Source organism: Phyllopteryx taeniolatus, chromosome 9, assembly GCF_024500385.1.
Source record: "Phyllopteryx taeniolatus isolate TA_2022b chromosome 9, UOR_Ptae_1.2, whole genome shotgun sequence".
NCBI lineage: Eukaryota > Metazoa > Chordata > Actinopteri > Syngnathiformes > Syngnathidae > Phyllopteryx > Phyllopteryx taeniolatus.
Window position 1 is genome coordinate 19,007,786 of NC_084510.1, and position 13,726 is coordinate 19,021,511.

A 13,726-nucleotide genomic window follows, 5' to 3' on the forward strand; every position below is an offset into this window, starting at 1 on the left:
GTATGTGCTCCACTACTGGTAGAGTAAAATTTCTCCTCAAGAGGAACTTGATGCTGCCAAGCAGGCTGCAGCTCCTTATGCCAGTGGGAACCCACCAGAGAAACCTGACCCCTCTTTGTAGTGCTGTCACCAGCTGCAATCACTCCCAGAAAGGGAGAAAGGTCCATTTTGCAGAACAAAAGTACCGCCTGGAAGTTAGATGAGCCACAGTAAATGTGAAGAGTGGGCCCAAAACCTCCCGTACAAATGGGTAAACTTTATTAAGGTACCAGCCAGTGTTTTTCTATCACATAAAATCATGTTTGCTCTCATTGCAGAACCAGATGAGACTTCTGAGATTTTGCTGCATGTCTATGCTTGTGCACTCTCAGAGCTTTTCCTGTGAACAAAATGGAGGATGGAAAATAAGGAAGCACGTCTGTAGTTTCTGTCAAAACGTCACATTCAAGTGAAAAGAAAATATCAAAAGGGACACACAATCTAACACTCGCTGTGATGTACTACCTTGCGTGTTAGAGAGGAAATGGTATAAAGTCTTTTCCAGTCCTGTTGCGACATCTTAAATTACATGAAATACTACATGCAGATTTGCTTTTTCAACTGCAATGTACTAAACCACAGACTGCAATTTGCCTACCTGATTCACTAAAAGCCACTTGTTGCTCGGCAGAATTAATCAAACAGTGATTTATGCCACAATTTGTGTCCAGTGGGAGGAAAAAAAGGCTGACACAATCAGACTCATGATGGGATGGCCACTTCAGCATCAGTTTCCTGATGCAGCGTAATTAACAGTAAGAAGAAGAGGCAGAGAAGGTCATTACTCGAGTACTTGACGAAATAGCTAAAGGATAATCGATTCTCAAAAGATTTGATCGTGACAGCCCTAGTTTGGTCGAACATTTTGGTGTTGAAATATCCAATGATTTATTATTTTTTGTTTTATGTTAACTATAGTTAACTTTAACTACAAAGAAGCAGCTTTAAGCAGGCTAGCTTTGCCTCTTACTTGGAGAACAAGATTGAGAATAACGAATACTTCAAAACAATTTTAAGTGTGTTTAATAAGTTTAAAGATGTTTAACCATTTAGGTTAATGTGTATGTTTTTAATATTAATCTATGTGAAAGATTTTCACCTATTTCTGGTTGGTCGGCAACGTATCTTTCACGATAAACGGGTGTATTCCACTTCATTAAATTGTTGTGCATGTAATTCAACGCATGCGTTTTTGCCTGTGTCGAGACGTTAGGGACACTTTGTAAAACTACTAAAATTACTCATCTAAAAGTGTCTTCAAACATTTGCACACCACTGTAAAAGATGCCCATGCACTCCTGCATTTTCTTGCTGACTGCCGAGCGACACGGCAGCAGCGACACAGGCGACGTTTCCACGCTGCTGAGGGTGTCATTTTGGTCAACCAAGCCCTCCTTGCGGATAAAGGCTTGGAGGAAGCTTGTCATTTGAAGTGCAGCAATGATGTTATGCAGAGGTGCCTTCCCCTCTCTGCCTGTGATGTTCGGCTCAGAACAGCCGGCTCCAACCATGTGGTTAACCACAGCCCCAGCACTCCCTTTAATGCAGGGGGCCTCCCTTTGCCTTCACAGCTTTGCAGGGCTTTTAAAACGTGTGCGACTCGTGCATGAGCGAGCGCAAAGATGCAACTTCACAGCTTCCCAGGAATGCCTCCTATTCCCACAAGTGCTCCATTCCCCGCATTTGTATTTTATTTCCCTAAAAACGCAAATCACAGCAGGCCAGGCGAAAGGGAAAATGTGTCAGTGGTGTGGGTGAGTGAAGGGGAAGACGCTGAAAATGGGCCACAACAAAAAGGGAACTCTGAACTACCAGCTGCAGCGTTACATTCGACACGAGGTTGGAAAAATAGGTCACCCACACGAAAAGTGTGTTAGAAATCCTGAGCCACTGTGGAGAATGATTTCCAGATCTTTGAGGGCTTCATTGGCTGTGGTTTTCACAAAGTGACGAATGCTCGCTAGTTGTCCCTAAAGTGTGGTTTCGAATAATGACGTGAATGAATGTCAGTAGTTAAAGTGAAGACGATACCAAAATGGTGCACTATTTATTAATTGTGCGCCCACTGAAAGGGGAAGGAGAGTCTGCTATGTGGTGTCTATTTACGCGTTTGTTTCAATAACATAGTAAGGGTATACATTCATTCACTATAGATGGAGATACTGTAACTCTTTTAAAATGTATCCTGAGTTTCTCTGGGAAAATAAATCAATCCAACTTGCTAATTCATGAATTAATATTTTAGGCAGTTTACTCTAAATGAGCAGATGAGCTTATTCAAAGGAGAACTCATTGAATTTGTGCAAACATCAAAAATTTTAAATTGTTGATTAGGCTGCCTGTCATCTGGCAGACCTGCAGTGTGCTGTGTTTCTGTTTAGAGATGGAGCCATCTGCTATCTGTTTGGTGGGAAAAGGGGGGAGGGAGGAATGATGGAGAAAAGAATGAGACTGGTGAAGTTGAAAGTTGGCTGAACTACGTTGTGGTTAATAGTAAAAAACTAGAATGTTTGCCTATATGGTGCATCTTATCTTATTGTACTTTTCCCACTTGGTTGGTTGGTTGGTTGGTATGTTATTTACCAGGCTTCACTTCACAACATGAGGTACACCTGTAAATGCAGTATGGTATCAGATCCTATTGAGTCCATACAAGAGCCGTCTCAAAAATGATCAAATAGATTTGATAGAGAACTTTAAAACTGCGCTATAGACACCCCTCAGCAGGATGCAGTGCAGTTGTCCATGCCCAACACCTGTATCAATCAAAGGCAGAATTCAATGTCTCGTGAAGACTGTGCATTGTACCTAAATTGGGGCCAGTCCACTCTTGCATACATGTACTCCTTTGCACCGTGTATATGTAACCGTGTGTTTACAAACTCTTTGAAAAGGTCTCATCAGTTCAATGTCAGGTGTATTAATGCCGCTCTGAATTACTCATTACTAAGAGCTCATTGTGGTACATTAAGAGAGCACTTAGTATATATTAATGCCAGTGACTAACTTCCAGCCCTTAAGGTAGTAGTACATCATCATTGAAAGTGACCTGCCCCCTCCATTGAACACCTGCTCCACAACATTGTTTCCTTGACAGCGTTTCTAGGCAGGAAGTGAGACAACGGTAGACACTCGTCTCCTCACAGTACAGGAAGACCTCTGGAAACAAAGGCAGGATGTTTCAACTCCATGACCTTTGATCCTTGAGGACAAGAATCCTTTTTTAGCAGCTGCATCACTGTGTGGTGGCCTTTTGACCAAATGCAGTATTCCGTTTGAGTATATAAACTCAAACTTTCACTTTGATTTTGAATTGTTTTGCTTTTCTCCCTCGGATGTCAGAGGGAATGATAAAATGCTCAACTGATCTGCTTATCACCATAAAATCAAAGAAATCAGTTCAGTGGCAATGAAGTGAAAGCTTTTTATTGCAGGGTAAGTCACAATGAGATACTATCAAACGTCAAGAACAATATCACAACACAGAGCTTTGATGATTAATCGATATAGCGCAGCATAATTCAATAATGTTTCATACTAAGCAAAACAAAACACAAGTACTGCTCTCCAAATAGTTATCTGTATTTTAATCACTGATGAGTCAATTCAACACTTGAATTAATTGCTGTGAATTGAGTTCATTTTTTTCATTTGACAACTACCTGTCAGCGCTACAGTTTGCCTTGGGCCTCCAAACACAAGATCACGCGACCCGCAATCCTCAATAGCACTGGCCGCCACCCTGCGACTCGCTCATCCAGTCACGCTCAGACACCTTCACCTTCTCGCAGATACTCAGTACTTGTGGAACTCTAACACATTTTAGTGTAGTGGGTATAGTCTTCCCTTTCTCAGTTACAGGAGGGCGTTTGGTGAATCCAACAGCCGAAGCGAGGTTTTAGGCTGTTCGTCAGCTACCGTTAGCAGGTGCCTTTTAGATGGCCTACAGACTTGTGCTTTTATCATTTTTGAGGATTGACTGGCATATTTGGCAAGTGAACTTGCTCCCGCTCTCATTTTTACTCGTATATTTCCACACATTTAAGGCACCGCTTCTAGTATGACACTTGGACCCACCACTTGTTGCTTTCTGCGAAACGTCTGTGTTGTTAATGTCAAAATAGGTGACTGGCTATTAGTCGACTTCCAGCTCTCACCGTCATTGCTAAGTTGTAAAGTCGACACATCGACTAGTTTGTTCAATCCCTAGTTTGAGGATGATCTAAATAACCAGTTTTGTGTTTAACATGTTACCAGGCAGAAATCAATCAATCAATCAATCAATTCAACCAAATATTTTGGAAAAAATATTCCTCTGATGTCAAATCATGCATGTCCGTCATGGATGACATCATACGAGACCTCAGTGCAGCGAGAAACACATTCAAACAGCTGGACAAAGGTCAAAGGTGATGTCACGTGACATGTCAAACGTTTACACTGATAATGCATTTTCCTTTTTGGTGGATTTTCTTTTTCTTGCAACACCAGTCTTAACGCAGGGTGTGAAGAGAAGAAAATGTTAGAAAAGTAGAGTGTATTGTTGTTTTTATGCTTTACAGAGGCGTTAAGAATGTGAAAATACATTTAATTAAAACTTTACCTGTTCAGTTTATGAAGGTGAAAATTTCACCTCCAATTAAATCCTTACATTTCCATTATTTCATATGAGACTTGTTTTTAAATGCAGGCAGATGGGTTTAACCTGAAAAGGTTCCACTGTACGTGTATAAAAACCGACGAAATGATTTGGCAGAAAGACTTCAAAAATGCCCATAATGTAAAGAGACACGTACACATGAGAGACAAGCAACTCTGAGCCAAATTCACAAACTTAATCCCCAACTCAGTTTTGCAGTATCTGAGCTCTACCCTGCAGAGCTAAATTCACATGAAAAGTAAGACACATATGCAAAAGCAACCTTTATCCAGACCTTTAATTCACTTTCTGTGCTTCTTCTAACATGTCTGACAATATAAATCTTTGAACTAATCCTCCACTTCTCTGGTGTGTTTTTAATCCTGCGATGACAAAGGATATGTCGGATTCACAAAGGCGGGCGCATTGATGTCACTCCATCTCGTCTGCTCCCATCATTAGCTGGGAGGCCTGCAGCACGTGCTCTCAAAGATAAGATGAGCCGAGAGCAAATCAATGGGCGACAAGAGGTGAGCACCATGTCAGATGCTAGTCTGTGGCCATTCCTCATCAGCTGATGTTTGATCAAAATGTTAACTTAAAAAAAGATGTCAGTTTTGCCACTATTAACAATAACCAATCCAGCCTGAAATTGTTCTGCTTGGTGATGCAAGCAGGGAAATATCCGCCTCAATTTCTACTCGGCCTGTCTCACATTGATTTTTTCTCTGCCACTTTTATCGTCGGAAACGTCAGGATGTTAGCACGTTATAGGAGCCCGATGCTTCAGGGAAACCCGAGCGCGAGCCACAACCCGGAACAGGACCTGAAGCTGTCCGTCACCGCTGTATCCAGGATGCAGCTCTGTGGAGCCAGGCAACATGTTTCCATGGCAACATGGGTGTGCACCAGTCCCCTCGGGAGGATCTTATTGGAGAAGAGATCGAGTGTGTCTTATAGGGAAAGGTGGCAGCATCGGATGAAAAGTCACATGCGAGCATGTGATGGAAAAGGGAGTAGAAATGTGTAAATGACGCCTATATGGTAACTAAAACTGCATCAGCAGCGGATGCAAAAGGAACTACTTCTCCCTGAACATCAAATTAAAGCATAAGAAAATGAAATATTGATATAGATTTAGAATAAGCTCTGGGAAATTGACAGCTGAATTTGAATTAGGTGAATTCTTCACAGAGCAACATGTTAAGCATCTAGTTACTTTGAAGAGGCTGTGTAAAACAGGTGAAGCAACTTGATTACAGTACCTAATTGCCAATTACCTACTATAATTAGGAAGTACTTCATTAACAGGCCATTTCAAGTCCTCATCACCAACTGTAAAGATCTGCTCCTCTCATTCAAAAAATTTGAAATAAAGAAAAAATATAAATAAAGAAAACTACAATCGTTATTATTTAGTGGAATTTAAACTGTGCCGCATATTTTTCATTGTGGTCTGACATTTGACAGTTTCACTAAAATGATTTCTATGACTCCTGGTACTTCATTTGTTGCAATCCAATCAATTGTCCATAAAATGTCCCATTCAAGGACAAATGCAACCTGACTAGGAACGACCTAGAGAGTAAACTAACATGACTGTATCTAAAAATTCCTTTCGCCACTTTGTGATCCATTCAGTGACCAGCCAGGTTGCCTACTGCTGCCAAGGTAAGTACAGTATATTATTCCTGGCAGAAGTGCATGAAAAAAAAAATAAAAATTAAAAAAAAAAATTTTCAAACAAAAACAGCACACAGCTACCCTAGAGACGTCAAGTCAAGACGATGGAATTCATTTGTGTAGACTTGTTTTGACCTGTCAAACTCTTATGGGGTGTGTGCAGCATTTGACTACAGATACACAACCAGAGGCTGATGGATGCTGGGGTATTACTTTAATGAATACACAACAAAGGTTGTTGTTGTTGTTTTTTAACATACTGGAGCCATTTTACGTAGCCTTATTATGGACACAATCTGCATAAAATAACTGCATTTATAAGTTAATTTGCTGTTAATGTTACAGTAGTTAGCAGTAAGTTACTATACTACCACAGCAAACACAGTGCACCCTCGATTTAGAAAGGAACCAAACATTTTCGGGGGAAATACGCCTTAAAGAAAAGATTAAGCAGTCATCAGGTAAGATGTCGAATCTGGCGAAAGCAGGAAAGTTGACAATAAAAGAATAATAAAGAGGGTTGGCCAAAACTAGGTATAAACTTTTTAAATATTATATAATCTATAAGAATAAATAAAACAAAAGAAGGAAAGCAGGAAGGATTTGAAGAATGGAAGCCACCACTTTTAGGGTTTCCACCAGAAACCCTAACTCTGGCCTTGAAACCCTATTTTAAAACTATAACACTGATTTGAAACTATGCTTTGAAAACCTAACTTCAAACCCTAACATAGGATAGAAACCCAGACTTGAAACTCAAACCTTGGCAAGAAACCCTGTTTTGAAACCCAACTTTGAATCTCTATTTTGAAACCCAAGTTTTGAACCCTAATCCTTGCTTGATACTACAGTGGTGCCTGGACTTCCGGGTTTTTCTAGATACGTAGCGTCACTTGACCAATTTTTTTCTCTTGGGATAAGAGTCAAACCTGAGATACGAGTCCACTTCAGACCCCCACTGGTAGATGGCGGCAACAAACAATGTCCATCCATCATCTATTCACATTGGTTTTCTTGCAGTGGATGGACAGTAATGCACTCATAAGATGGTTTGCCATTTTCCAATACAGCCCACCCCGCCTCCTGCCCGATGATAGCTGGGATAGGCTCCAGCACGCCCACGACCCTAGTGAGGAGAAGTGGCTCAGAAAATGGATGGATGGATGGATGGATGGATGAACAAAACAGAGGTTGAGCAGCATCCTGGAAAGAATTGTGCTTGACCTTTGAATAACTACTTGTACTTTGATGTATTATGTATAATGTTCTAAGACACAAGAATAATAGACTGAAATTGGTGGAGGTTTTTTTCATCAATGGATGCTATCATAATATCATGCCATAAATTTCATGCCCAAACAAGCAAAGCGTATTGGCTGCATGTCCGCCCTCTTTGTGGAGTGTGTTAAGACAAAAGTCACAATTGTTCTGGAGTGAATTGCTGAAAGGGTGTGAGCATTGCATTTCATGCACTGGCGGGTCACAGTTCGACTTGCTGCTGCGGGCAAAGGAAACTGCAACTACCATAGTTGTTGGAGAAATGCTAGGCTGCGTCCTGACTACTACTGAGAAGCAAGGCAGCGGAGCACCATGAAACAGTCAACAGTCATTGAATTTGAAATTGAATTTCCCAATGAAGAATCAGTCTGATGAGGACTGGTACATTGTGTATAGCTTAATTTTTCTGTAAGACGTCCTACAAAATTGGAATACTGGTCCCCAAAAAATTTGTGGTTTTTACATTATGACTCTATAGCGTCCTTCGATCAGGGTTCCTTAGTTTTCAGTGTACATTTGTTTGCAATTGTAGTCATGTGTATAGTAGTGTCACTAACATATAATTCAACAGATAGTTCATTTATCTTCATGATGAATAAGCTTTAATTGCAGAAAAAAAATCTTTGATAGTCTTTGAATGTCCTGAATAGACATTTAACACAAATATGTGAACATGCCACAGTCCCGTGCTTTTAATAAGTCTGTGCCAAATGTTGTTCTATTTCCACCATGAGAGGTGGATAAATGACATTTGTGAGCTGCAAATAGCTGCACTATTTTAACTATCCGTAGAGTACTGACGTGGAGGCCCACACTTCATAATAACGTCAGTCTCACAGGTCCCAAACCTGACTGAAGTGACTGAACTTCACTAATTATGAAGAGACTGTCAAAGTCATTGGAGTGTTATTTCTGTACAGTGTCCCTGTTTCATATATCTACCATCTCCTAAGTAGTTTTTCGTAATTTTTTTTTTTTCGATTTAACTTTAAACAACGACAATCGTGTGTTTCCCTCTGGAGGTTCATAGTTCATTAAGTGCATTGACTCCAACCACCATGTTAAATACAAGCTTTTCAGTTCTTTGGCCAATAGGAGAAAACTATCAAATTGCCTCAAATAGTGGCCTCCACTCTAATACATGACATACCCCAATTAATCGCTGGGTAGGCCGTTTACTCGACAGTAGATAAACAAGATGCCTGTCATTTTAAATATTATTTAAGATTACTATCAATTGTACTTACAAAAAAGGACACCATTTGGCAAAAACCTTATCCCTAATTAATACATTGGACTCTCTGCAGTTGAGTAGTTCCACCATACCCGGTATAAGTACCAGAGCTGCCAAACGTTATGGAACATCCGTATTTTGTTACGGAAGTCACTGAATGTTGACTTGTTACAGCCGTGACACGTATTGTCCGGATATTGGGAAGAAAAAAAAATAATCCAACATCTGACATTACCGGCACGTCCACATTGAACCGCTGCTAGGTGCACGCTATATGACGCCCCCATCAGCCGCGGATGCCAAGGTTCTCTTTGAGTCCTATGTCAATGCATTGTAAGTCACTGATCATCACCTCCATGGTAGCGAATAAGCTACACTTCTTACCATGCTTCTTTCAATAGTGTCACTAAGGGAGGGTGAGGAGTGGATAGGCAAAGACGATGTCAAAGCCATGCTAATTGCTAAACTAAAGTGTCATGTAGTCACAAAAGATCGAAGTAAGTAATTTGGTGAAACAATACACTTGTCACATAGGTCTGGCTGGAACTTTGAGCAACAAAATAACAGGCCAATTAATACGTGTTTAGAGAAAGAGATATAAATATAAAATAATTGCACTGCACACGTCACTTCTGAAGGAGGTTAAAAGTATATTATTATTATTAATAAATATTTGTAATATACGTTTAAATAACCTTTATTAGAACTACAATGGGGGGAATTTTTATCATTTAAGCAGCGATTATAGATATTGGAAATATATGTAATATAAATAGCAAGCAAGGGAAGATGTAATTACATTACTTCTTCTTACATGTACGCTTGTATGTGTACAAGTACATTGCACAAAATCGAAACCAAAACTATTGTCCATACTTAAACTATACAATTCAGTCTATCAGCAATGTTGTTTGTTTGCAAAATAGATTGGTGAGTTTTAATTTTTACGTTTGAGATCTGATTAATCTGCTTTAATAGACTTGATTTAGTTTCTTGTTACCAGGATTGAAAAGCTGAATTAATCCATAGACAGAAGTTTTTGGAATGTTGAAATCTCATATGCTGATACTTTGACTCAGGCTGCAACTGTGTCCACCATTACAAGGTTGATGTAATAAAAACATTAAAATGACAAATATTGAAGCCATAATTTATTAACGATGATGTTCTTAACAACATTTTGAAAATATTGTAAATTCAGGCAAATTTGGACAAATTGTTCAGGAAGTGAATTTTTATAGGTTGGCAGCTCTGAGGTTTTAAAGTCATATACACTTGTTATTAGAATTGTTATTAGAACTCATTTAAAATAGTTTTTGTAAGACTGTGGCCTACAAGAATAAATTAAAATCCATCTTTAATAGGACATGTTTTTTAATATGTCACAAAACAATTCAATTTTCATTTGCATAATCAGACATAATGTAGTGGTTGACTAGTTGGTTGTTTGAGAAACTAAGATGATTTGACAAGACTTGTGGTTGTACAAATTAGTTTGACTCTTTTGGTGTGCTGAAACTGGTGCCACAATAGTCATGTTGTTGGAGGAAGAAAATGCTTGTTCGGACAGTGTTCCATGAATTAGCTCAACTGAATGAATGTGCACCAACTGGCACCCAAAAAAAGGAAAACGATTGAAACCACTTCTGTTTAAGTTGACTTCTGTCAACTTTATGAATGCCGGCACACAAACCCAAAGATGATTGAGTCTGTGTGAACAGCTAATCTTTGCCGTTAAATGAAAAGGCTGATTATGTGTTGGACAAACATCCAGTTGAATGGTGGCAGCTGCCTCCATCACAGACCCGCCGCACACTGAACGACCTGACCGAACTGTCCCGCAGTGTGCGGTGTTCTTCATCTAGGTTTCATGAGTGATCGACAATCTGCAACTAGATTTATGATTCAAATCACTCGTGGAAAGTGTTGCAACGTCGCAGATATAACGGCCAATCAAAACATGATCTTTTACAACAAAAATTATGTTTGCAGGTACCAGGCTAGATCCAGCCAGCCACCACCAAGCCGTACCAGTACATACCATATTTATATATATATATATATATATATATATATATATCACTCAGCCATAAGTATTCAGACCCTTTGCTCAGTTTTAGTAGAAGCCCCCTTTTGAGCTAATACAGCCAGTTTTTCACACCTGGATTTGGGGATCATCTGCCATTCCTCCTTGCAGATCCTCTCCAGTTTTGTCAGGTTGGATGGTGAACGTTGGTGGGCAGCCATTTTCAGGTCTTTCCAGAGATGCTCAATTGGGTTTAAGTCAGGGCTGTGGCTGGGCCATTCAACAACAGTCACTGAGTTGTTCTGAAGCCACTCCTTCAATATTTTATCTGTGTGCTTAGGGTCATTGTCGTTTTTGAAGGTGAACCTTCAGCCCAGTCTGATTTTCTGAGCACTCTGGAGAAGGTTTTTGTCCAGGATATCCCTGTACTTGGCCGCATTCCTCTTTTCTTCGATTGCAACCAGTCTCCCTGTCCCTGCAAAAACACATCCACAGCATGATGCTGCCGCCACCATGCTTCACTTTTGGGACCGTATTGGACAGGTGATGAGCAGTGCCTGGTTTTCTCTACACATGCCACATAGAATTAAGACCAACAATTTCTATCTTGGTCTCATCAGATGAAAAAATCTTATTTCTCACCATCTTTGAGTCCCTCAGGTGTTTTTTAGCAAACTCCATGCGGGCTTTCATGTGTCTTGCACTGAGGAGAGGCTTCCGTCGAACCACTCTGCCATAAAACCCCGACTGGTGGAGGGCTGCAGCGATGATTGACGTTCTAGAACTTTCTCCCATCTTCCGACTGCATCTCTGGAGCTCAGCCACAGTGATCTTTGGGTTCTTCTTTACCTCTCTCACCAAGGCTCTTCTCCCCCAATTGTTCAGGATTATGGAGGCCACTGTGCTATTAGGAAACTTAAGTGCAACAGAAATGTTTTGGTAGCCTTGGCCAGATCTGTGCCTTGCCACAATTCTGTCTCTGAGCGCTTCAGGCAGTTCGTTTGACCTCATGATTCTCATTTGCTCTGGCATGCACTGTGAGCTGCAAGGTCTTATACAGACAGGTGTGTGGCTTTCCTAATCAAGTCCAATCAGTATAATCAAACACAGCTGGACTCCATTGAAAGTGTCGAACCATTTTAAGGATGATCAGAAGAAATGGACAGCACCCGAGTTAAATATATGAGTGTCACAGCAAAGGGTCTGAATATTTATGGATGTGTAATATTTCAGTTTTTCTTTTTTAATAAATCAGCAAAAATTACAACAATTACGTTTTTATTCTGTCAATATGGGGTGCTGTGTGTACATTAATGAGGAAAAAAAATGAACAAATGATTTTAACAAATGGCTGCAATATAACAAAGTGAAAAATTTTAGGGGGTCTGAAATCTTTCCGTTTCCACTGTATATCTCACTATTCGGTTTCATCACGGTATTAATCTCACGGTACGATAATTATTGGGATGTCATGGGAAAGCTCACTCTGTATTGCAAGAAGACTCACTGTATTGCAGGAAGGTTCACAGTACAGGTGGGGCAAAGAGGAGAAAGCAGAAGAACCAAAAAACCTTGCTTTTTCTTGCTCTTCTTATTCTTGACTCTTGCCGAGTCCTTCTCAATTGGTTTTAGTAGTTTCTGTCCGTTTTCCCACAGGTTTTTGTGAAAAAGGCAGCCTCAAATCATATATTACCATGCACTTCTATCCCTGTCCATCCAATGTTTACATTAATTTCCTCTACCTCAAAAACAGTATTATTGCTGCAGCAATAATATATTGGGAGTCAGAATCGTTATTCTCTCTCTTTGTAATGTTCTTTCACCCACGACTTTCGACTTGAGATAAACACTAGTATACCACTAAAGAGTGTTGCTGTTACAATATGCTTAAATATAGTAATTCAGCGGATCATCTCTTTGAAAGGGAGCGGTGGTGGCGGCCCGCGGAAGGCCAGCTCGTGGGCCTTCAAGATGCCGGCCGCCACCGGATGGGATGCGGCTTTGTGGAGTGGAGGTCCACTAGCAGCTGATGCCGGTCCATGGGTCAGCATTTGCTCGGACGGAGGCCGGCGCGAATAACAAGGGGCACCGAGTTGTTTCTGCATCCCTCCCAACGCAGCCTTTTTGTCATGTGAGCCAGTCAGACTATCAGTGTATTTTTTTGTGACGTACCCACATGGTCACATGGGTTACGCTTCCAATCGGGTGCGTTTATACTCTTAATGAGGAAGTGGAGCCCTGTAGTCTGGCTGTAGCAGCTTGGCAAAGCGGTGTGTCTGCGTATAGCCGGCCCGAAACTAAACTTTAAACACAACGGCTCATTATTTTATACAGAGACAAGACTACGACGAAATTGGGGCACTTTTAATTTTGCGATATTGTGAATATTGTTACATCCCTAATGTTTAACTATATTTATATATCTAACCTGTAGCTAAAAAGCAAAACCTGGAGAGTCTCTGTCGCTGAAATGCATGAGTGCAGCCAATGAATAGACCTACAGTTGCCAGGAAAATCCGCTTCTCCCTAGACAATCGTGCCATGTTGTTTGTGGTTGAATAATATACAGTATGTGGTGCCTCAAAACATTGTTTCCTGATAACATAGCAGCGAGTTTGTTTGTGTGCAAGGGTCAATCTCCAGGTGTCCAAGTGTGAGTCGCCGACTGCAGTTTTTTCGCGATTGTCCAGTTCAAACATGTTTGGCAGTGTTGCCTGTATATAAGTTTTTTTGAAACAAGCAGAGCGTGTGTGATTTCCTTGACAGGGAAACACCGTTTTGGAGATCTATGTGAGAAACACATGGAAACACTGTTTTGGAGATCTAT

The 13,726-nt window shown here is 40.5% G+C and overlaps 1 protein-coding gene across 3 annotated transcripts in view; it reads right to left on the minus strand.

Moving 5' to 3' along the window:
• The window catches only part of srgap3 (SLIT-ROBO Rho GTPase activating protein 3), a 79,373-nt gene that overhangs the window by 57,101 nt on the left and 8,546 nt on the right, over nt 1-13,726 (minus strand). The window lies entirely within an intron of this gene.